At 43.5% G+C, this 9,513-nt stretch overlaps 1 pseudogene; it reads right to left on the reverse strand.

Annotated features, from left to right (window-relative positions):
* Positions 1-7,909: 7,909 nt before the first annotated feature.
* LOC144289876 (protoheme IX farnesyltransferase, mitochondrial pseudogene) lies at positions 7,910-9,295 on the reverse strand (annotated as a pseudogene).
* Between the last annotated feature and the right edge of the window lie 218 nt (positions 9,296-9,513).

The following is a 9,513-nucleotide window of genomic DNA, read 5'->3' on the forward strand; positions in this document are numbered from 1 at the left end:
ATTAAGTCTGATGATGCTTTCTTTTCCTTATAAGCCACTGCTGGCAGTCCATCTCCCTCAGAATGAAAGCCCAAATCCTTGCAATCAGCAGTATTGTCTTCCAGTGTACCTGCCACCCTCTACTCTTTTCTGACTTGGCATCCTATTTTCCATTTTAATCACTCTGTTCTTGTCAAAGTTACCTTCTTTCTACTCCTTGCACTTGCTTCAAGGCCTGTCTCCTTTCTGTTCTCTTTTCCTAGAACTCCTACGCTATTTAAAAATGATAAATCCTTATTCCCCTACCTACTCCTATAGTCTTTTCCTAGCTTCCCTGGTTTGCTTTATCTCCATAGCACTCACAACCAGTGTGTTCACTGACTGCTTCTCTTTGAAGGATATAAGTTCCGTGAAGGCAGGAATTTTTTTTTTTTTTTTTTTTTGGTTTTGTTCTCTTGTATAGTTTCTGACCCCAGAACAGATAAATGCTGAATGAATCAGAGTCTTTTTCTCCATGGGGACTCATATTGGCTCAGTTCCTTAATTTTGAAAAATATATGTCCAGGGCAGTTCCCAGCCACATTATGAAATGGACATATTTTATCTTGGGCCTACTTATCTTCACTCCTATGTAGAATCTTCCCTATATAGCTCCTCCTTTGCAGTGTTGAGTCTTCTGGGACACCACAGTGTTGTGCTTGATAAAATGTCAATGAATTAGGTTTCTGTGGAGTTTGGTATTTTTATTAGAAATAACCTCAGGAAAACATGGTATCCTTTAAATTTGTTACTACCACATAAAATGTATCCCAGTATTCTAGTTCTTATAGAGTTAATAGGAGAAGGATAAGAAAAATATGGGGATGTTGGTTTAATCATCATTTATAGAATACATTTTATGAGCCTACATAAATTATGCATCATTGACCTTTAAATGAATTTAGACTTAATGAGATCATTTCATTATGTTTAAAGATGTAACATAATTATTTTATTATGTTCTTTATTATTTCCTAAGCTTATTTATGCTCCTCCCCTCTCATTAAGGCCCAAGTGTATTGCCTTTTTATCTCATATTTTTAGGCTGTTTTTCTGGTTTGAGTTTTGTAGAAATCTGATCTCTCTGAATTATGGTGTTACTTAATTGTTTAATTTTCCAGGGCACCCTACAATAACTTTTGCTTTAATAGAGCCCTATATTTCTAAAAGAATTAAACTTTGTGATTTGAAAATAGATTCTTTAAGAATGTGGTTTGCAACAGGAATCTTTTCACCCTGGTCACAGATAGAATAATGAATCTAGAGCTCAGTTAAGGCTCAGCATTCCACCCTCTAGTGTTGGATCTTGAAAATGCAGATTAATTTTGAAGGGCTTTGTGTCCCATGGAGTTCTAGGAATCCCAGAGGATCCCAAGAAATCTGAAGGGAGGGAGGAGGAAGCTGAACAAGCTGGACTCTGGCCTCATTCCTTTCAGATGCAAAAGCTCCACTTTTATATATTTTCCTAATTTGGGGACACTACTTAGTTCTTTTTTGATAAAACAGTTATTTTTGTGCTTCAAAAATAAAATTTAAACTCTATAAGGGGTGCTTAGGTGGCTCAGTCTATTACACGTCTGCCTTCTGCTCAGGTCAGGATCCCTGGGGCCTGGGATGGAGCCCCGTATCAGTCTCCTTGCTCAGTGAGGAGTCTGCTTTTCCCTCTGCCACTGCTGCCCACTCCCCACTCATGCTCTCAGTCTTGCATTCTCTCTCCCTCCTGCTCTCTCTCTCTCTCTCAAATAAATAAAATATTAAAACAACAACAACAACTACAACAACTATAGTACTGTAGGGGCACCTGGGTGGTTTAGTTGGGTCAGCATTCGAATCTTGGTTTCAGCTCAAGTCATGATCTCAAGGTTGTGAGACTGAGCCCTTCCTCGGGCTCCACACTCAGTATAGGGTCTGCTTGAGCTTCTCTCTCTCCTTTTGTCCCTCCTCCTGCTCACACACTCTCTGTCTTTCTAAATTAAATAAATCTTTTTATTTATTTATTTATTTAAATTTATTCAGAGGCAGAGAGAGAGGCAGGCAGAGACGCAGAGACACAGGCAGAGGGAGAAGCAGGCTCTATGCAGGGAGCCCGATGTGGGACTTGATCCCGGGTCTCCAGGATCACACCCCAGGCTACAGGCGGCGCTAAACCGCTGCGCCACCGGGGCTGCCCAATAAATCTTTTTATTTTTTATTTTTTTTATTTTTATTTTTATTTATTTTTATTTTTTAAAAATATTTTATTTCTTTAAGAGAGAGAGAGAGAGAGAGAGAGAGAGAGAATAAATGGGACAGGGCAGAGGGGGAGGGAGAAGCAGACTCCCTGCTCAGCACGGAGCCTGATGGAGGCCTCTATCCCAGGACCCCGGGATCATGACCTGAGTCAAAGGCAGATGTTTAACTGACTAGCCACCCAGGTGCCCCTAAAATAGATAAATCTTTTTTGAAAAAAAAAAAAAAACCCAAAACTATAGAATGTAAAGGTATGAAACCTAAGAAGTGATTGTAGTGTACATGTTAATTTGTATCATTGGTTTTTAGAATTTGGTCTATATTTCCTTATATAAAACTTATAAATGCTTGAGCTAGCCCCAAATAACTATTTAACACAAGGTAGAATTTAACATCTATATATTTTAAATTAAAAAAAAAATACACAACAGAAGATGTATAAATGCTCAGGTTTCATAAATTCATAGTCAAACGGCCAGGCTTGGGAATGCATTTGCAATACTGTATTTATTGCTAATAATCAAGAGATCTTTGATTTTGCTGCAGGGAGGCTCTGGTAGAGGCATCCTGAAAGCAATTCTGATGTTTCTGTGCTATGACTTGTAATGAAATGCTCTTCTTAATCTTTCACTGAAACAATAATTTTTTTTTTTTTGTTAGTTTGTTTTCTGGGTGGGAGTCAAAGTATGTGAGGGGTTGGAAATGGATTTTACTGGGCATTAGAAGGGGTCTGAAGTCCCTCCAGAAGGGAAGGGGAGATGGGGTTGAGGGGATCGAGCCTTTTCCAACCTCCCCAGGAAAGGATTCCCGGTATCTTTGATAGTTTACTTCTAAGGCTCTGCTTGTCCTCCTAATTTCTGAGACTCCAACCATCATCTTCTAGTTCAGAATTTGGGTCCTTAGTTTCTTCCCTCTTTGGCTGTGTGGAGTTTTGATAACCTCCAGTGATTCTGAGCTCTCGTTTCCTGCCCCTACGCCTACTTTAACAGGCTTGGAGAGAGCAAGAAAAAGAAGGAGTGGGGCAGGGGAACAGCCTATAATGTTGTGGGAATGACCTGGGGCTCACTATGGAGGAAGGCTATGTGTGTCCTGGGCCTTCTGGAGGAAGATACATCTAGAAAATTGGGTTGATTTGCTCAATCTTGTCATAGTGACCAGGAATATGCTGGGGTACTTCCAAGCTACTTGGGACTGGGTAGGCCGGAGTTTCTAGAGGTGTAGGAGGGCCCAAGAGGATAAGACATCTTCTCAGCTCAACCAAATGTAAAAGGGAGTAATTCCTAGAGATTCTAATGATACTCTTCAATGAGCTGGAGAGACAGGAAAATGTGCCTATGGAAGGCAGCCTCCAAGATGGCTTCCAATGATTCTTCCACTTAATATCCATGCTCTTGTGTAATCCCTTGAGTGTGGGTTGGACCTAGTGACTCTAATAAATAGATGGTGGCAGAAGTGAAGAGATGTTGCTTCAGAGATTAGGTTCTAAAGAGATCGTGGCTTTCATTTTGCTTGCACTCACTTGCTTTGGCTCTTCTTGCTTACTTGCTCTAATGAAGCCAGCTGTCTTTTTGTTAGCTGCTCTGTGAAGAGGCCCATGTAGCAAGGAACTAAGGGTGCCTGTAGCCAATAGCCAGTGAGTGGATATGAAAGCAGATGCTTCCCAAGTTGAGTCTTCAGATGAGATCCCAGCCTTGGTTGATACCTTGATTACAGCCTTGTGAGAGACTGTAGGCTGAAAGACATGGTTAAGCCGTTTTCCTTACCCACAGGAACTGAGAGAATAAATATTTGTTGTTTTAAGCTGACGCATTTTGGGGTAATCTGCTATGAACCAATGGGTAACAATACAGTGCCCTTGGTGAAGGAGTTTTATGTAGGTGATTGTAATGAGTGGCTTCCTTTTTTTTTTTTTTAAGATTTTATTCATTTATTCATGAGACACACACACACACACACACACACACACACACACACACAGAGGCAGGCAGAGGGAGAAGCAGGCTCCATGCAAGGAGTCCGATGTGGGACTCGATCCCAGGACTCCAGGATCACACCCTGGGCCAAAGGCAGGTGCCAAACAACTGAGCCACCCAGGGATCCCCAATGAGTGGCTTCTTTTACTCTACTTTTTCTTGTGATTCCTGAGCCAAAGGAATTGAGGGGTGTGTGGAAGAGTTGAGCCAGGATCACGGTCATGTCACTGAACTGTGCAGTCCTCTTTCCCCGAACCAGGAGCTCCTGTATCATTCCATAAGAGAGTCAGAATTACCATTTGAAAACTTGTCAGGCAGAGACCAGGAGACTACTCAAGTCTGGTTAGAGAAGCCAAAAAAAAAATTTTTTTTTTTGAGAAGCCAAATTTTATACCATTTCTTTAAGAAAGTCTTTTTGTTCTCAGTACTCTTAAAAATGTATATTCACTGTAGGAGAGTAGAAAGAAAAAAACAAAACCGTGATCCCAGTGCTTAGCAGAATCACCAATGGACATCTTGGTATATATTCTTCCAGTCTCTTTTCTTAGCTGTTCATGTTGTATTTTATACAGTTGACTCATACCATGGAAACACTTTGGCCAACATCTTTTGAAATTTACCATAATAATAACTTGAGCATTTTTTCATGTTTCCAAGTATATAACTATATATATTTAAAGAACTTTATTTTATTTTTTAAAAAGATTTTATTTATTTATCCATGAGAGACACACAGAGGGAGGCAGAGACATAGGCAGAGGGAGAAGCAGGTTCCCCATAGGGAGCCTGATGCGCGACTCAATCCCAGGACCCCAGGATCATGACCTGAGCCAAAGGCACATTCAACCACTGAGCTACCAGGTGCCCCTAAAGATTTTATTTTTAAGTAATCTCTACACCCAACATGGGACTTGAACTCACAACCCTAAGACCAAGAGTCACATGCACCACCAACTGAGCCAGCTAGGTGCCCTGACCATAACATTATTTTTGAAGGTTCCATAGTATTCTATTTAAAAGATGCAACATGGGGGATCCCTGGGTGGCTCAGTGGTTTGGCGCCTGCCTTTGGCCCAGGGTGTGGTCCTGGAGTCCCGGGATTGAGTCCCACATCGGGCTCCTGGCATGGAGCCTGCTTCTCTCTCTGCCTCTCTCTCTCTCTCTCTCTCTCTCTGTCTATCATGAATAAATAAATAAAATCTTTAAAAAAAATAAAAGATGCAACATGGGACACCTGGGTGGCTCAGCGGTTGAGCATCTGCCTTTGGCTCAGGAGTTATCCCAGAGTTGTGGGGTCAAGTCCCGCATCGGGCTTCTTGTGTGGAGCCTGCTTCTCCCTCTGCCTGTGCCTCTCTTTCTTTCTGTCTATCATGAATAAATAAATAAAGTCTTAAAAAAATAAAAGATGCAACATAATTAAGGGTATTTAATATCCTGTTGGGCATTTAGAAAGAAATTCTGGGTTTTGATATGCAGAGACGACTATTACTTCTCCTTACTTGATGTAACCAAGTGAGGTCAAGTTGAGAAAGGGGCATAGAGTTGGTGTCGTGAGACCAGGGAGAGACACAGAACATCCAGGGGTCTTGAGAACTCTTGATGGCATTTCCCCACACATTTCCATGTGCATGTGAGAGTCACACCATGTGCAGGCTATGGTCATCCTGTCTGTAAGGTGAGAGGTTTGGCTCATGATTTCTTTGGTCATTTCCATGTTTGTGAACTGTTCATCAGTTGACCAGTCTTCAAGTTCTCATCTAGTGTACCTTAACCTCCTCCAAAGCACTTCCTCCTCTGTGAAATGGGAATAGAAATGCCCTTCCCAGGGGATCTGGAGGAGTAAATGAGATCATGTATATCTATCGTGGACCCCAACACAGTAAGTCCTCATCAGATCTCCCCTATTACTAGGTTGGACTGTACTAAATTGCCATTTTTTGTAGGTCAAACACGACTAATATTGACAATTTCATGTGGTCAAAGCTAATAGTTTTTCTTCCATAGTAAAACTCCATTTGTACTTTCATTCTTTTTTCCCCGAGCTACTGGCTTATGGCCGAGGAAGCAGGCATTTTACAAATCTGAGAGCTGCAACAAGGTGTAGACGTTCTTTGCAGACATTCCTAAGCCATGTTCCCCACAATAAAGAACCTCCATACGGCCAAGAGGTAATATTGCAGACAGGTAGAAATGGGTCAGATGTTAATCTGCAATTGCTTTAGAAACTTTTGAGAACAGGCATATTGCAGTGACCGTGTAAATGTTGCTTAAACCCCCCAAAATGAATTCCTACAGGGCAGCAGTGCCCCTGGAGGTGGAGTATTTAAAGCATCCTGTTAAGCTTACAGAACTTCAGGTAACTGGGGTTTGACAGATGACAAGTGGCATCCATGAAGGATGGATGGCAGGAACCAGAGGTGACTGGTGCCACAGCTGGCTACAGGGGCACTCACACAACTCCTGCGACCAGATGCATCCCCACTGGGAATCCAACACTAGTTCTGCTTCTTAAAGCCATTGGATGTATGGAGGCTAATTTCTGAATTTAGGTTACCAGTAGAGAAATGGCATTTTTCATGAAAGGGACAAGAATGTGAGCTATGCGGCTGGATCACCTTTTTTCTGAATTCTCTTCTTATTTGGTCTTGAGAAGCTGTGCAGCATAGGGGCTGCTGACCGGCAGCAGTGACCGAAGAGGGACATGGGTCAGAGCCCAACAGACTGCTGGTATGAAGTCTAGTGCCATCCTTTCAGAAAGAAACACTTCAGATACCTCCTGTATTGTAGTATTTATTATTATTATTATTATTATTATTATTATTATTATTATTATTATTATTTTAAGTAGGCTTCATGCCCTACATGGAGCTTGAACTCATGACTCTGAGATCAAGAATCACATGCTTCATCGACTGAGCCAACCAGGTGCCTGTGATCCCTCCTGTATCTTAAACTGAATATAAAGATGCTTTTGATTTGTTGGAGTTTTTGAAATGCTGATAGGTAATGGGGTGGGCTAGGGGCTGGCGGTCCCATCTGAGATCCCATAGGCAACTGTTTGGAGTTCTCCCTTTGAATGCCAAGCAGCAGCACATCCTTGGTATTCTATTATTGTTTGAGGGGAATCTGTAGTTGAGAATGCACATGAGAAAGCGAGAACCGGAGGCCCTGGATCATTCACAGGGAAGGCTGGAGGCACACATTTCCTCTGACATGGCCCTCGAGGGGCCTGAGGACACAGAACTACAGGTAGAGTCCCAATGTGCAGCACATCTGGCCACCAACGAGCACAGGTGTGTGTGTGTGTGTGTGTGTGTGTGTTTGTGTGGCCATAAAGGAAGAGGTACACTTGTACATCCATATGAGGAAGAAAAACAATTGGAGGAGGGAGAAGGGAATTGGAGAAAGAAATATATAAATCCCTTAAAGAGAAAAATATTATACTAATCACCTGAGCCAACCTATTTCTTATTTGGGGAACATTTTGGACATTACCATTAAAAACAGTTGTCAGGTGATCACTGAGCATCAGATCATTTTACAATCTTGTACCAAACCCAGCAATTTCCTTTCTTGAGCTCCAGAATTGCCAAAATATACTTGTCTAACAGCAAAGGGCTATCAAAAATTGTGTGCCTCCCTGTATGTTTTTTGTTTCTTTTTTTTTTTTCCCATGTGCCCATGTGATTTCAACTCTGAGGCTCTACCCTGGCTCCATTCCCACCTCGGGGTTGCCTGCAGGTGAGCAGGAGCAGCAGGAGCAAGGGCAGGTGCTAGAGGCTGCAGAAGAACAGTTTCCAGGAGCTCTTCGGGTCCACATTCCTGTAGAACTGAAAGTTGAGGTAGGAAATATACAGGTTATTGGGGAGGGAGATGACAGGAAAGGTCCATATGGTGACGTCCAGGATGGGGCCCCGAGAACAGTCCAATCCATGCTGGGCAGTGGTACAGAGTGATGCATCTGCACAGAGCTGGGTGGGTGACCGATATCAAATGGAAGCCTCAAGAGTAGTCTGTGTAGAGTCCCCAGCTCAGGGCGTTGAAATGGAAGAAACTGGCAAGAGCAGAAGATTCTTCTGGGAAGAAATGTTCCAGCATTGAGGCTCCCAGTAGCAGCTGTCCCATCCATGACAGGTGGGATGACCCCAACAATGGCTCTGACCCACATGTTGGTGATGCTGATCCTCTTCAATGGGTTATAGCGACAGGTATACAGGACAATGTGGATGACCCTCAGGGCTCCCGCGAGTGGGTTCACCCCCTAGGTTAGTAGGGCAACTCATGGAACAGCACAGCAGGTGGCAAAGGACACAGCTAGCCATGGGCTAATCTGTCCATGAACCAGAGGCTTGTTTTTCTCGTGTTCACTTTTGAATCCAATGGTGCCTCAAAAAAACTGATGGATGGGGTTGGTAGTGCAGAATGCAAGGCCTGTTCTGACAGAACTGAGTAGGAAACAGGGCCAGTCAGGAGGTCCTGGAGCCCGTGCAAATCCGGCAGAGAGCTGTGAGTTTGATTTTGGACAGTGGAGCCCAAATTCCCCGCAGATCATCCAGATGCAGCTTTGGGGTCCCCCCACTGCTTCCCATCTTTAGTCTCTCCCCCATCTCTTGAGCCTTTAGTTCTGGAAGTCGGTTCCAGTTCTAGCAGTTCTTTTTCATTTGGCTTTTTGACAAAGGCAGGCTGGGGGTGTGTGGTGGAAGAGGTCTCATGTCCTAGATGTCTGCTGTGGCCTGACCTGAAGATGTTTTTTTCAAGGAAAGGAAACCGCCCTGGTTCTGGCCTCCATATGACTTGCTGGTTGAGGCTTCTGTCCACTTGTGTGACATAGAGGCACTTGAGGAAGGTCAGGTGCTGAAATGTCACCTATGCCCTATTGATACTCCTGAGAAGATGCATCACCGTGTGAGAGGATTCCACATTGCCCTTTTTTCTGGATACCAGACACATCCTCTCACCCAACCTGTCAAGAGGCGTGGGGAGAGAGTGTGCAGGGATGTGGCCGTAGTGCGTGAGGCTGGTTGCTCCCTGGGGTCCCTGTGTCCTCTCTCCTCGTGGCTGCTGGACACTGCCATCTTCTTTTTCCTGAACTTTCACTTCCATGGTTAACCTTCTGTGCCTGGGAAGGGCACCTCTCAGAGGGAAAACAGCATGAACCACAGTCCAGAGGCAGACAGCATCTGGCATCTTTGGCAACATTTTCACAAACCATCTCCAGGGTGTCTGTTTTACCCATAATCCCAGCTGCCTTCCTGCTGTGATTTTCACATGCACAGCTGGGGCTGACCTAGGT

This window comes from Canis aureus, chromosome 2, assembly GCF_053574225.1.
Source record: "Canis aureus isolate CA01 chromosome 2, VMU_Caureus_v.1.0, whole genome shotgun sequence".
Taxonomy (NCBI): Eukaryota; Metazoa; Chordata; class Mammalia; order Carnivora; family Canidae; genus Canis; species Canis aureus.